At 38.7% G+C, this 22309-nt stretch overlaps 1 long non-coding RNA gene across 1 annotated transcript; it reads left to right on the top strand.

Annotated features, from left to right (window-relative positions):
* Window positions 1-3458: 3458 nt before the first annotated feature.
* On the top strand, window positions 3459-18519 carry LOC133051269 (uncharacterized). The gene is made up of 6 exons (XR_009691809.1): window positions 3459-3591; window positions 4411-4510; window positions 8816-8919; window positions 10206-10293; window positions 13199-13359; window positions 16960-18519. It is a non-coding gene; the product is annotated as an uncharacterized LOC133051269 (long non-coding RNA).
* The last annotated feature ends 3790 nt before the right edge of the window (window positions 18520-22309 follow it).

The raw sequence follows: 22309 nt of genomic DNA on the forward strand, positions 1-22309 counted from the left end.
TGTGCATGCTAAGTCGTTTCAGTTGTGTCTGACTCTTTGAGACCTATGAACTGTAGCCTGCGGGGCTGCTCTGTCCATGGATTCTCCAGGCAAGAATACTGGAGTGGGTTGCCAGTCCCTCCTCCAGGGGTCTTCCCAACCCAGGGATTGAACCTGGGTCTCTTATGTCTCCTGCATTTGCAGGTGGTTTCTTTACCACTAGCACCACATGGAAAGTCCATATTTGTGCTGTAGGTCTAGCTTTTTTGCTAGAGGCGGAAAAGAAGAATTTCTGATTGTTTCAAAATCTAAAGCATCTAATAGCAAAAAAATACAAAACAAAAAAACAAGCAAACAAAAAACCATGTGTAATGTAACTCAGTACTAACGATTCTATTCAACAAACTAGGGGGAAAAAAACCCAGGCAATTAAACTCCTAAGAAAATAGGGGAGGGGGGAAGGTCAAACAACAGAATTAACGAAGTAGGAGACAAAGAAGAGAGAAAAGAGAGGAAGGTGTCCACTCTTCACCACTGAACAGCTACTAAGACTTTTTTCCTTACTTGCTGAGGCAATGGTTGCTCTTAAGAGAGGGGAAAAGACAGTTCTCAGATTTTGAATTTCAAAATTCTGGGCATTTGTGTATCAGACATGCCCTAAAGATCTGAAAGCATGATATTAATATCACAAACCAAATATTTGGGGGAAAGAGTTGAAAAGTCAGTGTTTTTCACTGTATATTAAATGAAGTTTCTATAGTTAAAGAAGAGAAGTAAAGGAGAAAATGGTCAGAAGGGAAAAGCACAGAGCTGGTGGTGTCTCTGAGAAGGGTCTTTGCTCTGCTCTTCCTGCACATGGTCTGGAAGAAATGCCCATGATTAGCAGAATCTGGGAACAGAGAGCTCTCTGGTCTTGTATCTTGGGGGAATTCCAGAAACCTCTAGCCTTACCTGTGCCCACCACAATGCAGAAGCAGTTGAAGAGAGGTCGCGGTGTGAGTGTTCAGGTAACCAGAGAGTGCCTCTGTGTTCCTGCCATCCCAATGCATCTCTGAAAGAGCCACAGAGTTTCTATAGGCCCAGAAGTCTAAGGACATTAAACCTAACATGTTAGGGCTAGGACTGGCTTAGACAAATTAATAAGGTCCAGATAGGATGGTGACATCTCAGAGATTCACACAGATCAACACTGGAGGACCAGAAGTGGTAACACATCTCTTAGTGAATGTCAGTGTGAATGGGTGATGGTTCCCATCCTAGCATCCTGTTTGTAAACTATTCTGAATATAATCCCCAAAGCATCCCAATGGCTTTTTTTACAAGTTACTCAATGGATGGATGGAGAGATGGATGGATGGATGGATGGATGGATAATTAAAGGGCGATTCCTAAATTACTTCATAGCTGTTAGTAGTCTAAAAGCTACTGTGTTATAGAATTTCATACCACTAAAAATGCCACTAAGAGAATGGCCAAATCACCCTCATTTATTTCTGCCCATCCTAGCATTGCTTTTCCAAGATCACAGCAACTACGACTAGTAGAAGAGTAGGTTCTAATATAATTTTCATCTGCAGCTGCAATAGCCCCAAAGTCCGGACAGAAAGTAAGTGACTTTGCAAAACAGTACATTAGGAAAAAACCGCATTGGAAGTTTCTGACACTAAAAAGTATTTTTTACGAAAGACATGTCTTTCATGTTTGCTTGTTTATGGAAGACAAATAAAAGACATTTGAATTGTTTTCTGCCCTGTTTGGACTCTTCTCTTTTTCTCTTGGCCTTACCAGGTCTTTATTTGTATACTTAGGGAGATCTTTGTGGAAGGAAATTTGTAATTCTAAAGCAGTCGACAAATGAACACTCACACAGCATAACCAAACCACGATTTTATGCAGACTTTTCTCTTTCTTAGATTCTGAGTTCTTAAAGGCAAATGTGGATGCAGTGGTGTGTCACAAGTGCTATCAGAGAAGTCCAAGGGAAAAGAGTACAACATGATGATCAGCCTTGGCCGTCTCCACATACAGTGTGATTATATTGTAATACTGTTTGATGCAATGATATGTTTGATCAGTTTCAAGAGATGAATATCACCTCACTTCAAACAATATGATACAGTCTCATTGTATGGAATTATGGCTGCTGTCAATCAGCATATGGCATAACCCTTAAAGTGCCATCTTCAGGGAATGTCATAAAAATGATTGCAACACTTGCATTAATTAGTAAGTTTTTGCACTAAAACCAAGAAAAACCTGTTAAGACAATTCATCTGCTATATCTCTGTTCATTTTTGTTATTATAGAAACGTGTACATAACCCATCCTTGCAAACACTCAGCCGATTAACTCAACTTACTAGAACAGCCATTATAATAAAAATCCTAGTTATGATTATAAGCCTCCTTCCCCATACAAGTCAGTAAACTGTATTTTCTCTATTTTGTTTTATAAACTCCAATATACCCTTACCTTGAACCAACTATCCTATCAAAATGAGTGGCAGGTGCAAAATAAAGGCAAATATTAAATAATCATGAAGTCTGCGGTCTTGACAAGACAAACAAAATTTAAGCTCAACAGATGACAAATAAATGGCATTGGTGCATGTTTAGATAGAATAAATACAGATTAATACAGAGTATTTTGAATGTCATTAATTTTACTTTCTCAATGTTAATTGTTAAATACAACATTTTGAGAGAATAAGAATTACAATCCTTTTTTATATTAGTTATGGAATATTTTCCCTCTTGGCTGAGGTTGTGTTTCTCTGTTACCCATTATTTTGCCTTTGTCACCCATTTTAACTATTTTGATTTTCCCCAATAATACACAATATGAGAAGTTAGTGGTTTGAAATGGTACATACTGATTTAACCTGAGACTTAACACATTTTCCCAAGGGGGCTAGACACCCCCAGATTCAACTTTGTTTGTTGACAGTGTATGTATCACTTATTGTGAACCTTTTCCCAAGAAATTCCTCTCCCACCTTGTCTGCTGACACTCTCCTTTCCACTTTTCACCAGTGTCCTTTATGCCCGTTATTAACTGAGCAACCACCCCCTGTGGTAGACAGCCTTCTAAGGTAGCCTCCAATGATCCCTGACTCCCTGTGCTAATTCAGTCATGTCCAAATCTTTGTGATCACAAGGACTGCAGCCCACCAGGCTCCTCTGTCCATGGAATTCTCCTGGCAAGAATATTGGCATGGGTTGCCATGCCCTCCTCCAGGGGATCTTCCCGACCCAGCAATTGAACCCACATCTCTTACATCTGTTGCATTGGCAGGCAGGTTCTTTACCACTAGCGATATCCGGGAAGCCCTCCCTGACTCCCAGTATTCACTTACTTGTACAGTTCACCCCTCCCCATGCCCTTGAACCTAGTGCCTTGCTTTTAAAGAATAGAATATGAACAAAGTTATCGGGTTATAGAAGACCATGACTTCTGGTTTGCCAGCAGGGTCTCTCTCTTGCTGACTTTGAGGAACCAAGTGTCCATGTTGGAGAGCCATATCTGACCGACAGCAGCCTCTGACCGATGGCCGGCTAGGAGCTGAGACCATTCCAGTAGCCCATGAAGAACTGAATCCAGGCAACTGCTAAAGTGAGCACTGAAGCAGATCCGTCTCCTCTAACGTGACTGTGGCACCGGTTGACATCTAGATTATAGCCTCCTGAGAGACCCTGAAGCAGGGGACCCTGCTAGGCTCTCCTGAGAATCTAAACCCACAGAAACTGTGAGATAGTAAATGTGTGTGGTTTAAGTCACTGGCATTCCCAGATGGCTCAGATGGTAAAGAATCTGCCTGCAATGCAGGAGACCCAGGTTCTATCCCTGGGTCAGGAAGATCCCCTGGAGAAAGAAATGGCTACCCACTCCAGTATTCTTGCCTGGAGAATCCCACAGACAGAGGAGCTTGGCAGGCTACAGTCCATAGGGTTGCAAAGAGTCAGACATGACTAAGCAACTAACACTCTAAGTCACTAAAATTTCAGTTTGCTGTGTAGCAATAGACAACTAATATAACTCCCGTCTCTCAGTGAACATGCTTGACAGCTCACTGCCCCCGCTTTTTGTGGTGAGTTATAGAGTGCAGTGGGTCTAGAGATCTTCACACCAATCTTCAAAATATAGATTTCATCCTCACTGGAAGTCTATAAGGAAAAGCTGCCCAGTCCACAAAGAAATTTGTGAAATCTGTAAGACCTTCTCACAAAGACCTTACCATTATTCATGAGCAAGAAATATTGACCAGCATTTACTCCTTGGGATAAGCTTGTAAAGCTTTGAGGTATAAAGGTGCTATTTCTTTTTCCAAGGCAAGGTTTGGCATCTACACTTACTGGGACTATAGAAATATAAAATGGTTTTTATTCATGTTGTGAGTGCTATATTCTTAGACACCTCTCTCTTGTTTCACAGATTTTTTTCACACTGCCACATCATGTCAGCAGCTTCTTGAGCTCTAGACTTTTTGGGCAAATTGTTAACAATCCCAATAGAGCCTTCAAAAAACTTAGAGGTAGGTGGTCGTATTACCAGTAACTTATGTGATTTATAGACTTGTTTCTACAACAGGGTTGTATAATTTTTAAATTATTTTATCATTTACTCAGTTATCCACATTAATAGAGGGGGACTATGATAAAACAATTTAGTCAATAACCAAATACGTTTTAGTTTTAGATTTTGTTTATGAAAAAAATATATATATACACATATTTTAACTCTCCTAGGTATGTTTAACCTAATATTAAGATCTCCTTGTTTCTTTGATTCATATTTAGTGCTAGGGCAAAGAGAAGACAACGCAACTGAGTAGAAGAGGAGAGTTAATTTGGTACTGAACATGATTCATGGGTGGGCCATGTGTGATTTATCAAGAACTGATTTATTTAAAAGGTCCCTAAGTAGTCTAGGATTTAAAACAACAATGGAAAAACAATAACAACAATAACCAATAAAACTTCTTTCCTTATTAGATTAACAAAGATTTTTAAAATGAATTATATCCAGGCAAGGTTATAGAGAAAATGGCTTACACACAGTTGGTGGGAGTGTAAATTGGCACATCCTTTTTTCTAGAATAATTTAACAACATAGTTTAACATTTTAAGTCCATTTCATGTCTAAGAATTTGTGCCAAGAAAATAAGTCTGAATTTGCAAAGATGTTAAACGATATTTATTGAAGCACTGTTTATAAGAATGAAAATTGAATGTAACCTAAATATCTGTCAATAGAATTAAACACATGATGAAATGTACAAAATAGAGGCTACCATAGCCAGTTAAAGGGAAACACTTGTATCATGGAAAGGAATCAGAAATATAATGTTAAATTTTTAGCTAGTCATTCAACAAAATGTACATACTATGACTCCAATTTTTTAAGTCAACCTTGTAAGTGCATGGATTAACAGCAGAGAGATATATACATACACCAAATCATAAAAACTGATTTTCTCTAATAGACGAATTATCTTGAGATATTTGAATATTTTCCAGTGAGATGTATTATTTAGCAGTCAGAAAAGATAGCTATTTTCCCTTTGAAAAGAATTCTAGATATTAATTTTTGCTTTTTCTGTTTTGGACACTGAAAAAAAAATTAGCACATAATCATCTGTTTCCTCTTGTCCTCCAGGTGCTCATCTAGTTTTAATTAGCTCAGCTAACATTTATTAAGCACCTATCGTGTTCTGTGATAGTCACTGTGAAGAAGCAATAATAAACAAGAGTCTCTGACTCTGATGAAAAAGACACGTGAAACTTCATGTGAAATAAAGCAGCAATCCCCAACCTTTTTGGCACCAGGAACAGGTTTCTTGGAAGACAATTTTTCCATGGACGGAGGAGGTGGGGATGTTTCAGGAGATAATGAGAGCAACGGGGAGTGACACTCACCTGCCCCTGACCTGTGTGACCAGGTTCCTAACAGGCCACGGACCGGTACTGGTCCACAACTCAGGCTTTGGGGAGCCCTGAAATAAGGTGTATAAATGTTATATTAGAGTAGATGTATTTAAGATATGGGGCTTCCCTGGTAGCTCAGCTGATAAAAGAATCCACTGGCAATGCAGGAGATCCTCGTTTGATTCCTGGGTTGGGAAAATCCCCTGGAGAAGGGATAGGCTACCCACTCCAGTATTCATGGGCTTCCCTGGTAGCTCAGATGATAAAGAATCTTCCTGCAATGTGGAAGACCTGGGTTCTATCCCTGGTTGGGAAATCCCCTGGAGGAGGGCGTGGCAACCTACTCCAATTCTTGCCTGAAGAATCCCCATGGACAGAGAAGCCTGGCGGAGTACAGTCCATGGGGTCACAAAGAGTCAGACACGACTGAGTGATTAAGCACAGCATGGCACATTTAAGATTGGGTGGGGTCACAGAGGAGGGAGCCATTCGTTTAAAATTACTAACAGTTCGTGAATTTCTATGTTGTCTCTGCGGGTACTTTTTCCACTACAAAAGTGTAAATATCTTGAGACTGATTCTATAACTTATACTTTTAAAATAACTTATTTGGAATCCAGAATCTTGGTGATAGTATGCCAGGTACTCATAAAATACATTTAATGTTCAGATTATTTATTTGCTAGAGTAGTGGGTTTTGAATTTTTGGAATTCAAGACTGAAGTTCCAATATGAAAATAGGCAGTAACACATTGGGATGGATTTAAAAACTCAAAGCACTCCACAAGTAAGCAGTAAGTTTAGGCATAGCAAGGTCTTAGGGTATTTTTGAAAGTATCCAAGATATCAAGATAAGCTAGGTCACATAGTTCTGCCTGAGAATAGAGCAAGTGTGTTCGAGCAGAATGTTTATATTCTAATAAAACCTCATAGGTGAACTATATTTGTTTGAACACATATATAATCCATATAGAATGTGTATCTAAATACACTTACATAAGCATATTTGGGAATCAAAGATTTAATGAACATGTCTTCCCTTCATTATTGAATTAAAGTTTGTTTTGTTTTATCACAAAGGGCTAACTGTTCAGTAGAACACCTACCCGAGTGAACATTTGGTCGGGATAGACACAAATAGGAACTCATTAGCTGAAAGCAGACCAACATGTGATCACACACCTGGGCGGGTGGGGCTGCTGGCCCAGCTGTTTCAGAGGAGACTGTAAGAATACAGAACTCAAAGACTGTCTGTCTGCTTCCAACAGAGCTAGTCAGTTGAGATTTTGTTCATATATTTTAAGAGACTAAAGAAAGTTGAGGCCAGCGGGGGAGAAGATCACTGGGACGGTTCGTTGAAAGAGTACTTGCCCCCAAAGATTGCTATACTTTCCCCACAGAGATTGACTTAATCTGCCACTTTCCTTTCTTCATTTTCCAATCATTAATCAGAGGACACACAGACAGAAGAAGAGCTGAGGAAGAGAAATAAAAGAAGAGAGGAATGAAGCAGAGAAAAACTGAATATGGTAGAAGGATCAGTTGCTCCATCTATCAATATGAGAATCTGGGGATATTCATGGTCCACAGTGACCACACTTGAAAAGAGTTCTTTGGGATGAATCCCACTGTGTGTGACTTAAGTGTTAAAAATAAGACAACACGCTCCAAATGGGATCACTTATGATAAACACTGTATCACCAAACTGAGACTTAATTACAGTTTCAGCTTTCCTAGAAATGGAATCTTAAACCAGTCCATCAGGAATCTTCATATTAGCTATGAATAACTAATAATCTCCAGATTATTAGTTACATAATCTGCCTGCTAGTTCCCTGTGTGCTGCATGCTAAGTTGCTTCAAGTCATGTCTGACCCTTTGCGACCCAATGGGATTGTAGCCCACCAGGCTCCTCTGTCCATGTGATTCTCCAGGCAAGAATATTGAAGTGGGTTGCCATGTCCTCCTCCAGGGGATCTTTCCAACCCAGGATCGAACCTGGGTCTCCTGAATTGGCAGGCAGGCTCTTTGCCACTATGGGAAACCCTGGTAGATCCCTGCTATCCCCTAAAGGAAAATAATCTTGCAATAACCAATCCACTTTTTAGCTTAGTATAACATCCTTATTCCTGCTCCCTTCTGTCTACAAAAGTCTTTCATTTTGTACAGCTCCTCAGAGGTACTTTCTATTTGCAAAATTGAATGCTACTTAATTCAAATTGGTTTTTGCTCAAGTAGACTCTTAAAATTTTTCATATGCCTCACTTTATCTTTTAACATAAGCTGCAATTGCATTCCAAAGTCTGTGAAACATTGCTCAATTGAAAACTTTGTAGCCTTGAAATTGGGAGCTATGGGTCCTAGTCTGAGCCTTCTCTAAATAGCTGTGCAGTGGAGAGCCTGCCATTTGTTCTATAAGTGCACTTCAGTAGCCCTATTTATTAAAAAGAAAAAGAAAAACAATGCTTAACCTGTTAACCTCATCTCACATGACTAATGTGAAAATGTGAGACATCGAGTACATGAAAATGTCTTGAAAGATTTAAAACAAAGTGCAAAATTCAGACATTAAAATCAAATAAAAGTTTTTGGGGAGTTGTTGATGGAGTAAAATATTTCCATGAAAATATTAACTGATGACTTCAGTTAGTAAAAGTGTGTGACTTGCCAAAAAATGAATTGGTGTTAATTATAAAAATTACCTTTTAATTAATGCATTCATTAATGATCTACTAATCAATACTAATTGAAGGTTTATTATTTTAAGGAGGATGGGCAATTAGCAGTTTGACACCATGAAAAAGAGATAACCAACTGACGGATGGGTCCCCATCAAGTTTAATTTTAATTTGTTTTAAAAGTATCTTCTTGAGGAATGAGTTTAAATGCACATCACTCTTTCTCCTTTCAGAAAATGAATATATAAGTTGTTTAGAAAGCATATCTGAATCTGACCAAGAATGAAGTCTGGCATATGTAACAAGAAACGAGCACATCTTCTAAATGGGCTCGATGGTATGGTCTAAGTTCTATTCTCTCACACAGTAATATAACTGGATTGCTCTTTAAATTAAGTGAATTTGTATGTCCGCTTTCCCTTAATGGAATCAGTTTTGATATACTCTTTGTTCATGCTGTTACGGCTTCAGTCTAAGGGTTCTTTGTATTAACTTTTTAAAGTTACATCACAAAGAGGTTTTAAGATTTCCCAGCAGGCTTTTATTTAACCAAAGCTTTTGATCTCAAACCTGCTGGGGACTAGTGAAATCCTTACCAATTCTCCAGGAACTTCTCTCTATTGGAATTTGAAAAGACCCACCTGAAGGATTGAACTCCCGGTATGGTTTCAGCCACCCTTCTGATCAGGCTATTCAAGCAGCCAGCGAGGGTGTCTAGTGCACCCTTTGTGATCGGCTAAGCAGCCTAAGGTGTCCTTTGCATGAGCTGTTCTCCCGAGGAAATAAAAACCAGGAGGACACAGACCTATATACCTTATTTCCTGCTATCTTCAGTTAAAGGTGGATTGCAGGGGGTCTGCTTAACATCCTTTGCTACCTAAATACCTTTTGGACATGGGAACTCAATAAAAGAACTTTCATTGCCTCCATTACCCTACTGTGGTGCATAACAAATTAGATTTAAAAGGCTACTTTTTTCCCCCTTACAGCTATTTCCAACATTTTCTTTAAAATTTCAATTTAGTGTTTCGTGCCAGAATATTCTATAATATACTCTAAAACTCTTATGATACCAATAATGCCAACTGAACATTACTTCCAAAGAATCAGGCTCATATTCTTATAGACAAATTATAGTTTTTAATTAATATAAGGTAAAAAAAATAAAATTATGTTTAAAACATGTTAAATATGAAACTATATAAAACAAATGTTGTTCTTGGATAACTCTTTTTAAAATACAAACCTGCATTCATTTATTTGTCCCCAAATTCCCATTTTTGAAAAAAATTTCACTTGAGGTTGAAAAATATCAGTGCCACATTTCTCAAACCTATCTTGAGAAATGGTGAGATAAAAGTCTCAATGATAATATTTAAATATTATTTTTATAATATTTTAAAGTTCCATTGTGCAGAGGTGTTAGGGCATGTAAACAACACAGAACATAGAGAGCAAATACAACTTTGTAAAGAACACAGTATTTGCAGTACTGTATATGAGAACACATTTGCCTATAGACCACTTCTCCAACATAAACGTTTATCTTTACCTTTCTATTAATGTGATGTCAGATCTCTTCACTATTTAAAAAAATGTTTTGGACTCTGTTTTGATACGTAGAGGTGGATATTACTGTCATTGCATCAGATGTTACGATCCCTGATAAAGCCTCAAATGAGCTGTATGCTGAAGAACTAGAAAGAAATGTGTAAGTATTTCCAGAAGCTCTAAAACATTCAGGGCTCACTGCTTGAGGGCATAGCCTCTCACACCACAGGTATATCATCTACTATGGACATTAGAGGCATTTGCTTTCCGAATGTTGTTTTGTTTTGTTTTTCCTTTTTGGGCTGTGGTGTAACTGCAGAAAAGTAGCTGGAACCATCTCAAATTCTGAATATGTGGTGGAGTGGTCAGGCTATGCTCAATCTGGATTTCAGAAACACTGCTACCACACCTGTAGAATATGACATAATTGTTCTGTTTCATAACATTAATTTTAGTAAGCATTAGTTACACATCTGATTGGCAGATATTTATGAATAGCTGCCTGATGGAATATTATATTCTGCAGTTAATAAGTAATAACTGATTATAGGAAGACAATATGCTATGAATTCTTTCTCTGGAGAAAGAGGGGCTCAAAGACTTGCAGAACTGAAAATCATGAGAATTATGCATAAAAAGCTTTCTGGTTTTTATGGATAATATAAAACAAGTGTTACTTATGTTATTACAGTAATCCCCTACTTCTTTGTGCAAAAAAGGTTATGCATTTTTGATGCATAGATGAAAGTCTTAATAAAATATTTCTCATGATCCCAAATTTTTTCTCATTCACTTTTATTCACAGAGTAAATAGTTACTTTTAGGGGATGATTATGCAACAATATCTATCATTTTAAAATGTATATCACCTTTGATTAGACAATTGCACTTCTAAAATGTACTCTTTAGAAATACTCACAACATTCTACTTAGGAGGATGTTCACTAGTGCATGATGTATGAGAAGAAAAATTGCAATCACTCTATATGTCCATCAACATGAAATTGGTAATAAGATATCAAACATCTATGGTAGCAGTACTGACATGGTTGCATGTCTACCAACACCAAGCAGTAATTCCTCATCCTGCATGACAACCATTTCAAGGAGGTATTGTTAACATCACACCTTACAAGTTTAGAAAGTGGATTGCAGAGAAAATAACTTGTCAAAGTCACAGAATTACTAATAGTGAAGCTAGGATTCAGACTCAGTCAAGCCATTTGGTTGTGAAGCCATGAACTTAATCTATTAATATTCACATATGTTGTACGGAGCTTCCCAGGTGACGCTAGTGATAAAGAACCCGCCAGCCAATGCAGGAGACGTAAGAGCCGTGGCTTCCATCCCTGGGTCAGGAGGAGCTCCTGGAGAAGGACAGCAACCCACTCCAGTATTCTTGCCTGGAAAATTTCATGGATAGTCCATGAAGTCACAAAGAGTTGGACATGACTGACTATAACATTCTTATAACCCCTATTATGTGTGTATTCAAAGAATGAGAGAGTTTTAGAGATTATGAAATGAAAAAAAGTCTAAGACGTATTCAAAATAATTTGGTAAAGATTGTGTCCATATACATTAGAATATAGCAAGAAAAATTGGAAGGATTATTCATCAAGCTGTTCATATTAAAATATCTGTGGTTAGACTTTTATTTTCTACTTTGTGTATGTCTTTAATATTTAGATATTTTATAAATATGTTTACTAAAACAACATAGTTCTTCAAAATATCAACATATAAGAAGGAGAATCAATAAAAATAATACATTATTTTATCAATACATGTGGCATTATTTTCAAGATCTCAAGTGCTGGCATTCAATTTGGCCTTTTTAAAACAAAGCATTAAAAAAAAGCATAAATAAGTTATACCATATAGAATTTTCACACTTTGAACATTAATTATTTCAGTCTGTTTTGGGGGAGGATGATATTCGGATTATAAAGAAAGTTACAGCTTTGAGACCTTTTCCCTTGTATAATCAAGTTTTGCAAATATCCTGTCTTATAACTATTGAATGAAAGCCCTGTTTTATCAATAAAGTTATACATGTTTCTATTTCACATTCGTTATATTAGAACACAATTATTTAGTCTTTTAAAGGAGGATTCTCACAAGCTTTCTAATATATAAAACACTACATACTTTTGCATCTATAAACTGTTTCCATAGGTGATCATTGCATCCAGGTTCCTAAGATCAAGGAAAAAAGCTGTGCATTTTATTCTGAAGTTACAAATGGTATTTGATACACCACTGTGCTAAACACAGGATTGAGCTGCCTCTAGCTTTACTTCTTGCATTTCAGCATTGAAAAAAAAAAATCAGAAATGGGTAATGCTTTCAAAAATGTTAATCCCAATTTTTGCTTATGGATATCACATGATTTTAAAAGGTAATAAAGAGTATTTTCAGTAATCAAGGGTGAGTCAAGGAAAATGGCTTCTATGGAAGTAAGTCAGCCAAACAAAAACTTGACCCAACACCAAGCTTGTTGTCAGAATCACAGCTGCCACATCAACCAGTGAGACCTGACCTGGAGGCAGCCAGGAAGTCAGGTGCCGAGGCTGGAAACGCTCTGTTCCAGACCCATTGGCAGTTGGCCCTTCAGCTGCTCTACAGCCCCAATCTGGGCCCAGGGGGGCTGGATCTGCTTTTGGATTACAGGAGGGAAATGAAGTACAACCAGTATCATCAACAGCGAGGCTGTCAAGTTAGTACTGATAATATATTCATGGGGCGATGTATTGTTTTGCTCTCCGGGTTCTGTGAGGAAGGAGGGCTACAGGAGCATGTACATCGCAGCTCTGAAAGCATAATCTACTCTCTGCTTGTAGGAACTGGTGAGGGTGGCTCAGGTTTCCTTTAACCTCTTGATTCCTTCTGGTGGCATGTCTTAGTGACTAAGTAGGAGCTTGAAAATTATGGACAGAAATGAATGCCAGGTTTAAAAAGGAGGTGTGGTTACAGGGACATGATACTCGGATTTTTAGAAAGAAAACGGATTTTTGAGTTTGGCATTATTAACAGAGAGCTGTCATGTTGCTTTCCTTCAATAGAGAAAAGAAGTGACCCCAAACAGAAATCAATGACCCAGGCTGTGATCAGCAACTCGCTGTGTTAGTTTAGTGTCAAGAATGCGGCTAGGATTTAAGAAAACTTTACAATCATAGATCACCTCCCCAAACAAAAGCCAATAAACAAAGAACACATCTTTAAGGTAAGTCATCTTCTAACACCTTTGAAGCTCAGGATTGTCCTGCATGCACAGAGCAGGCATTCTGTAGACATTGAAAGCTGAACATGACTCACTGAACCTTAAGTCTGTGTCTCTCCCAGGTAGACACCCAGTTGTATGCCTTTCAGAATCATATTATTACACTCTTACTTCAGTACTGAGACTTTGTATAAAAACTTTATGAAAAGTTTTCTTAATGATAAATGCATTCATCCACGATGGTGAATAGCATGGTCCATGGTAGCACCTAGAGTGATACCCTGACCATAGTATGTTCTCAATAAACACTTATTAATGTTACTAAAAGTCTCTAGGAATTGTGAGACTTTATGGGGAGTTTAAAAGACATTACATACATATTCTTATCTTGTAATGGGCACCCCAAAATTTACAGGATAAACAAATGAAACAAAAATAAAAATTTACTCACAAACACGTAACTTAAAAACCTATCATAGAAACATCAAAAACAAGAGGCATTTGTAGTGGCTAGAGGTTAACCTCTCAGCATGGTACTGATGGAGGAGATGGATAGAATTGATAACAGCTCACTTTCGTGAAACACTTACTATTGGCCAAGCACGATGTTTATTGCTTTAGATATATTGATTGTCTTATTTAATTTTCACTATAACCTTAAAGTAGGTGATATTACTATTTTCATTTTACAGGTACAAAAACTGGGGTTTAAATTGTCAAAATCATTGCCCCAGGTTAGGAGGCAGGCAAGCCAAGCTCTGCAACCAGAAAGTCCGGGTCATTGACCCTATATAAGAATCTAAGCTATGATCTGAATGTTTGTTTATGCTCTACCACCTCCCCATCCCCGACCCCCACCAATACCTATGTTGAAATGCTGCTGTTAAGACGCTTTAGTCATGTCCCACTCTTTGCGACCCTATGGACCATAGCCCGCCAGGCTCCTCTGTCCATGGGATTCTCCAGGTAAGAACACTGGTGTGGGTTGCTGTGCCCTGCTCCAGGGGATGTTCCTGACCCAGGGATGGAACCCACATCTCTTATGTCTCCTACATTGGCAGGCAGGTTCTTTACCACTAGCGCCACTGGGAAAGTCCATTGAAATCCTAATGCTTTATATAATGGTATAAGGAGGGAGGGCCTTTGGTCCTAAAAGTAGAGCTCTCATGAATGGAATAGTATCCATATAAGAGACCCCAGAGAGCTCTGTATCCCCTTCCACATGTAAGGATGCAGCTGGAAGATGGCTATCTACAAACCAGGAAATAAGCCTTCACCAGAACCTGGCCAGGGTGGCACCCTGATCTTGAACATCTAGCTTCCAGAACTGTGAGAAATAAATTTCTTTTGTTTATAAGTTACCCCATCTATGGTATTTTGTTATAGCCTCCCAAATAGATTAAGACCATATATGACAATATGGAAGAATGGCAATCTTACAGTCAGAAGTCTCAGAGTTTTGGAAAATTGTTCAAACATAATCACAACTGCACATTTAGGACTCAGTTGAGAACTGAAATATCATGAGTGTTCCTCTAGAGATCCAGTTATCTTTTTGTCTCTTTAATGGCCAGTGTTTTTATTATGGAGCGTTGCATCCTCATGACATTCTCTGGCCCTGATGGTACTTCTCTTACTGCTTCTCACAAGCCAGTCACTCTCAGCCTCCTTTCTCTGAGATATGCCTCTGAGACTGACCAGCTGGCAGGTGGTCATGCCCCTGGAGAGGAGCCCTATCTTCAGGCCAGCTCAGAGACCTTGGCCTGACAGGAGTATTAATGTAAAGGGCTGATCTCAAATTGCCATGACCTGATGTGCTGGTTAATTGTGGATGTCAACTGGGCTAGGCTGGGGAACCAAGATTTGGTCAAACACCAAGTCTGATGTTCCTGTGAAGATATTTTTTTTAGGGGTGACTCCTTTACACTCAGCAGACTTTGAGTAAAGCAGATTATTCTCCATAGCATGGGTAGTCCTCACCCAGTCAGCTGAAAGTCTTAAGAGAAATGACTGAGGTCCCCCTAGAAAGAAGGAATTCTACCTCCAGACTGCCTTCTGACTCAAGATGCGGCATCAACTCTTCCTGGGTCTCCAGTCTGTCCTGCAGATTTCAGGCTTACCAGCCCCCGTAATCCATTGCTTTCTGAGTAGCTACTGGCAAGTGACTTGATCTCCTTAAAACTCAGGGTCTAACCAGCAGGATATTGTGATCATTAGATGTGATGAATTATATTATGATAATTAAATATTGTAAAAATAAATGATAATTAAGTGCTCATTTTATGTGCATAAATTGCTGGACATCTAGTAGATGCTGAATAAAACCAAGTTTTTCATTTCTTTTTCTAGCAAAAGTTATACTAAGCCACTCTACTTATTTTTTTTATCTCACTGGAAATTCTAGTTTTAGATATAAAAGAATTTTTCTTATAATTGACTGATATTTAACGTGCCAATTCAAAGCTATCTCATGTTTATGTATTTAAGATATTTTCAGTCTTGCCACTCATTTCTCAGATCAACTAGTTAGTTTCAATTCTTATTGTCTCATAATATTGAATGCAATGCCTTTTCTTACCAAAAGTCACTATCTTTATGAACCTTCAACAGTGTTCTGTTAGTCAGGGTTCCCCAGAGAACCTGAAACAAGAGAATATGTATATATGCATAAAGAAGGAGAAGGATTTACTTTAATTGTCTTTATGATTTCTATTTACCATGTTTCATTTTGCTATTTTTCCCTATTCTTATTTAGATTAATTGGTTTTTCCTTATTTTTTATTTTTTTTGTTATTAAATGGAACTTATATATTCTGCTTCTGTTCTTCAATGGTGCTCACAAGTTTGTAGCAACTACATTTGACCTTTTTGCTTTAATTTCCAAACATTACACTCTTCTTCTGCTGTTCATTGTCCAGCTGCTAAATCATGTTCGACTCTGTGACCCCATGGACTGCAGCACACCAGGCCTATCTGTATTGTTTTTACATGACTGGTTTGCATATTTTAGATAGTGCTTATAGCATAGAGAGAGAAAGAAATAATTTATATGGCTTTATATTAGACTTTGGCCACCTGATGTGAAGAACTGACTCATTTGAAAAGACCCTGATGCTAGGAAAGATTGAAGGTGGGAGGAGAAGGGGACGACAGAGGATGAGACGGTTGGATGGCATCATCAACTCAATGGACATGAGTTTGGGTAAACTCTGAGAGTTGGTGATGGACAGGGAGGCCTGGTGTGCTGCAGTCCATGAGGTTGCAAAGAGTCGGACACAACTGAGCAACTGAACTGAACTGAACTGACACTGTTTTGAATTCCTTTAGGCAAATGATATCAGAACTTTATCACTAGGGTTCTTCTTCTTATTTATTATTATTATTTTGGCTGTACCACACAGCATGTGGGATCTTAGTTCCCTGACCAAGGTTGGAACCTAGTCCCCTGCATTGGAATGGTGGAGTCTTAACCACTGAACTGCCAGGAAAGTCCTATCACTAGGGTTCTTAAATGTTAATTTATTTTTTCTCCATTCCTTTGAGATCCTCATTTTAATTTTAACAACTTCCTTTCTTCTCTACTTCTATTATAACCCCAAACAGGAAAGAGATGAGAGGAAGATGGTAAAGAATCTCTGAGAAATAACAAAAAGAAAAAGTAGTAATAAATGAGCAGAAGAGAAGGAAATAAAAACAAAATGAGAGCAAATTTTCAAGAGTGGAGAAATAAGATGATGCTATCCCAAAGAACAAGAGTAAAGAAGTTATGAATTGGGCTTCACTGATAGCTCAGTAAAGCACCCACCTGCCATGGCAGGAGACATGGATTTGATCCCTCATCCAGGAAGATTGCACATGCCTTGGAGCAACTAAACCTGTGCACCACAACTACGAGCTTGTGCTCCACAACAAGAGAAGTCACTGCAATGAGAAGCACACCCAAAAAGAAGCTAAATAAGTAAATAAATAAAAGTATAATAACAACAAAAGCTATGGGTCAGAGAAAAACAGAATGAGGGGTGGGGTGCTGAGATGGAGAAAGCATGAGGCATTGTGGGTGATGATGAGAGGAGCAGATCAAGGACTTTTTGTACCTATTGTGTGCTGGACAGAACAGTAGAAACATTTCATCCACAGCTCATATGTAGAGTCAACAAGTGTATGAACAACGAATGATTATTTCATTTGATAAATCAAAGAAGTCCGAGAAATTAAACAGCTCATCCAAGATCGAAAGAATTAGTAAAATCCTGAGTCAAAATGCATGTCCAAATCTGTGTGTTTTGACCAAAAACTGGGGCAGGATTGGAAAGGTCACTCTCCACCCACTGTGTGAAGCAGAGGACAGATGCCCCTGCTTCTTTCTTCTTTTCTTTGCCAGCTAATTACATGTCTGATTAGTGTAGGACAAAGGAAAATGCACAGAAGAGAAGCCTGACAAGGTTGAGAAGGAAATGGCCCGGGAGAAAGGAAGATGATTCATTGATAAGCCCTTTGTCCTCTAGAAATGCAATAGGCCTCCTAGGAGGAGAGACTTCGTGTCTAGGGGGCAGCTTGGGCCTTGATGGAAGAGTCACCCAGAGGAGGAAGAGAACAGAAGAGCTGGAGTGTTTTCAGACCTCCCTTCCTCAGCAAGCCACACGCACACAAAAAGTGCTATAAAATGTCTTTGATTCTTCCTCCTCTTCATTCGTACTATTATATACCAACCTGAACAACATCGCCCTTTAAAACCAGGCCACCTTTGGAGCCGTGATTTAACTACATAGTGTTTCTCGAGCATCTAATCCTTGAAACAGGATCCTATGTCGTACTTGGTTAAGACTCCATACAACTTCAGTAGGGTCTGCTGCATCATTCACTCCAGATAAAACCCCAAGAAATCAAAACAGGATTATTCAGCAATTTAAACAAAAACTGTTTTCCTGCTGATGACACTGAGTGTCATGTCACGTTCCTGGTAATGAAAGTCGTCGTCAGATACATGGTGAGGTCAACTCACCTTGTCACTAAAGTTCAAAAATTCAAAAGCCCTTCCTTCAAAAATTTTTAAAATTCTTGCTAGCTTTTATCACCATTTCCATTGTGAGATTTTTCTTTTTCAGAGATGAAAATAAAGGTCATTTTTTAATTCCCAGCTTCTAGTTTAGTGTTATCTCAAATCGAGTTTTGACATACACATCATTTAAAATTGCCTCTTATAGTTAGAGACAAATTTGAAGTTTTCAATCAAAATTGAGTGTTTCTTTTGACTCTCTCTTAGGTACATGTAGAGCCTGCTAAACATTTCAGAGCGTGGGTGGACCTCCCTCTATAAATTGTAAATTGCCCACGCTTTTGAACTCCCTTTCTGTTTTAAAGCTACGTAGGTTAAAAATTAAGCCCCTACAGTGAAGGGCACCTGTATTTGCTCTCCCTATTATGCAGCTATACTGAAATGCTTTACAGCTGTCTAAATTAGCATAATTAAATCCACATCAATTAAAAACCTCAATCACCTCTCTCCCCTTCACATGTAGATGGTGACATTTGTCTAAGGTGGGAATTAACAAAGGAACTTTTTAACAGTTGAAGATCTGGCTCAGAAAGGAGGGTAATAGGATTGGTCTATTGTTCCGGGTTCATCTAAGATGGGGAGCAGTGGTCAATGAGAGCTATTTGGCCAAAATCATCTGCAGTTTGCATTTCAATGCTGCTGGCAGCAGGGCCGGCCATTCGAGATGTGCATTTTACAACAGGCCTCTCCAGCTACTGCTCTTTATCCTCCAATAATGAGGGTAAACAAAGCGCCATTGTGACTTTAGGGGTGGTGGTTGTTTTTAAGCTGGGGAAGCCTAGTGACCCCAGGATAGTGGCAAGCCTACACCGTGTGGTGCTGGCAAAAAAAATTCCTGGAGATGAAAACTGACGTGGGGTCTGGGGGTTAATTTCTGGAACAGACAAATTTGCATACAAATGAAAAATGATGGGATTTCCGTTCTCCTAAATTTTCAATGTCATCAGCATCAAACAGCAGCCTTGCTCCCTTGCTGTTTGAAGAATATTCATCACTTTAGAAGAAGGGGCACCTTGCTTGGTGTTCAACTCAGTGCAGGTCAATGACTTAATTTGTGAAGTTTCTTCTACAGGGTGAGTTTTCTGAGTATTTTGTAATACTTTTAAATATGGCTTGAATGATATGTATTTTTACAATCTTAAACTTTTCTGAATAAACATTGAATGGTGTGTGGTTGACTACTTTGAGCATTTACCTGTTCACCATCATTAGCTCTTCAACTACATTTACCTGACCTCTCATCCTTATAATATTAGTATTACAGAGGATGACAATTGGGTCTATGTTAAGTTTAGTGGATTTGACAGACAGGATATGACAATATTTACTCATTTGTCCAAAGTGATCTCAGGTGGCCTCAGCCTGCAGCAGCTTGAAGCAGGATTTCAGTTCCTGGCCAGAGATTGAGATTGGGTTTTTTTTTGTTTTTTTTTTTTTTTTTTTCATTTATTTTTATTAGTTGAAGGTTAATTGCTTTACAATATTGTAGTGGTTTTTGCCATACACTGACATGAGTCAGTGAGATTGGGTTGAGGCAGTGAGAGCACTGAATCTAGCCACAAGATCAGTGACCAGTGACAAGGCCCTGACCCACAACTATGTAGAAATGAATTTCCATATAGAGACGGGTAGTGAAACAAGTAAAGTGTTCATTAGGAGGAAAAAGAGTATGTGTGGATAGACCCATAGGCAGGCTCAGAGAGAGAGACTGGTGCCCTTACAGTGGTTTGAGTCACTTTTATGGGGCATTTCTTCTGGGTTTCCTTTAGCCAATCATCTTGCTTTGCCTGGTTCTGAGTCCATATTTGAGGTGATCCTCATGGTAAAGAACCTGCCTACCAATTCAGGAGAGAAAAGAGACTGGGTTAGATCCCTGGGTCTGGAAGATTCCCTGGAGGAGGGCATGGCAACCCATTCTGGTATTCTTGCCTAGAGAATCCCGTGGACAGAGAAGCCTGGCAGGTTATACCATTCATAGGGTTGCAAAGAGTCAGACATGACTGAAGTGACTTAGCATGGACTCACGAGTCTGTATCTGGTATGTCTCGGGGTCCTCCCGTGGGTGTGCAGCATCTCTTAGTCCTCTAATGATGAGGACTCTGGGTAGGTTGGCATCATTTACTGTGGGTGGTGTCCCCTCACTTTTTGACCTTCCTTTATGCCTTTCTGTGCATATGTAGTCAGAAGGCCTCCTTGACCTCAAGAATGAGGAATCTGTGCTCTTTTATCTCTTACCTGCAGGACTCAGCTCCTGTCTTACTCCTGTTATTTTGGAGTACCTGTCCACAGGAGACAACTCCAGTTGCTCTCCCCAAGAACCATCTAGCTCCTGCCTCAAAAGCACATATTTCTTCATTTTTGTTCTTTTAGTGTTTTTTTTTTTTTTTTCCACATTTAAAGACTTTTTTTTTTAAAGTAGTTAGATTCTCAGCAACATTGAAAGAAAGGTCAGAAAGCTCCCATATCCCCCTCTGCCACTCACACACAGCCTCCCTTATTATGAACATTCCCCACCAGAATAGTGCACATGTACAACTGATGAACCCACCCCGACACATTCTAATCACCCTAACTCCATCTTGGTATTGCACATTCTTTGGCTGAGACAAATGTATAATGACATATATCCATTATTACATTATCATACATCATTGCAGTATCAGACATGTAGAGTATCATTTAGTTCCATTGCCCTAAATATCCTCTGTCCTCTGTTTATTCACCCCTCTCTCCTCCTCAATCCCTGGCAAGCACTGGTTTTTACTATGTTCCTTTGACTTTTCCACAAATCACATGGTTGGAATCATAGAGTACGCAGCCTTTCAGATTGGCCTCTTTCACTTAATAATATGCACTGAAGTTTCCTTCCTGTCTTTTCATGGCTTGATAGCTCATTTGTTTTTAGTGCAAATAATATTCAATTGTCTGGATATATTGCAGTTTATTTATTCATTCATCTACTGAAGGACATCTTGGTTGCTTACATTAAATGCTTTTTTTTTTTTGATTATAGAATTCATATCTGCTCATTTTTATAATGTTAGAAAATATAAGCAAGCAGAAAAAAGAAAACAAAAATTATTCAAAGTCTCAGTTCCTAGAGATCACCTCCAATTCATATTTTAGTGTATATTTTTAATCATTCTCCTTTTCATACTCTACTACTCTGAAACTGTCAGCCCACTGAAAGGGCAAGGATACTTTCCACTGCCCATAGCAAAGTTGACCCTGTTTAATTAGCTGAGGCTGCCTTCGAGGAAATACTGCTAAAGGCACCTTCTTATGAGTCAGACTCTCCCCTTTCCCTCCTGTATCACTAATGAACTTGTTGTTGTTCAGTTGCCCAGTTTTTCCCAACTCTTTGTGACCCCATGGACTGCAGCACACTGGGCTTCAGTGTCTCTCACCACCTCCCAAAGTTTGTCCAAGTTTGTGTCCATTGCATCAATGATGCCATATAGCCATGTTATCCTCTCATGCCCTCTTCTTCTTTCCCCTTCAATTTTTCCCAGCATTAGGGATTTTTCCAGTGAACTGGCTGTTGAATATGCAGTGGTGGTGATGAATAGATTCAAGGGTTAGATCTAGTAAACAGTGTGTCTGAAGAACTATGGATGGAAGTCCATAATATTGTACAGGAGGCAGCTAACAAAACCATACCAAAGAAAAAGAAAGGCAAGAAGCAAAGTGGTTATCTGAGGAGGTTTTACAAGTAGCTGAAGAAAGAAGCAAAAAGCTAGGGAGAAAGGGAAAGGTACATCCAACTAAATGCAGTGTTCCAAAGAATAGCAAGGAGAGACAAGGACTTCTTCAATGAACAGTGTGTAAAACTAGAAGAAAACAGCAGAAGGGGAAATACTAGGGATCGGAAAATTGGAAACATCAAAGGAACATTTC

The sequence above is a fragment of the Dama dama genome, chromosome 33, assembly GCF_033118175.1.
Source record: "Dama dama isolate Ldn47 chromosome 33, ASM3311817v1, whole genome shotgun sequence".
Lineage (NCBI taxonomy): Eukaryota > Metazoa > Chordata > Mammalia > Artiodactyla > Cervidae > Dama > Dama dama.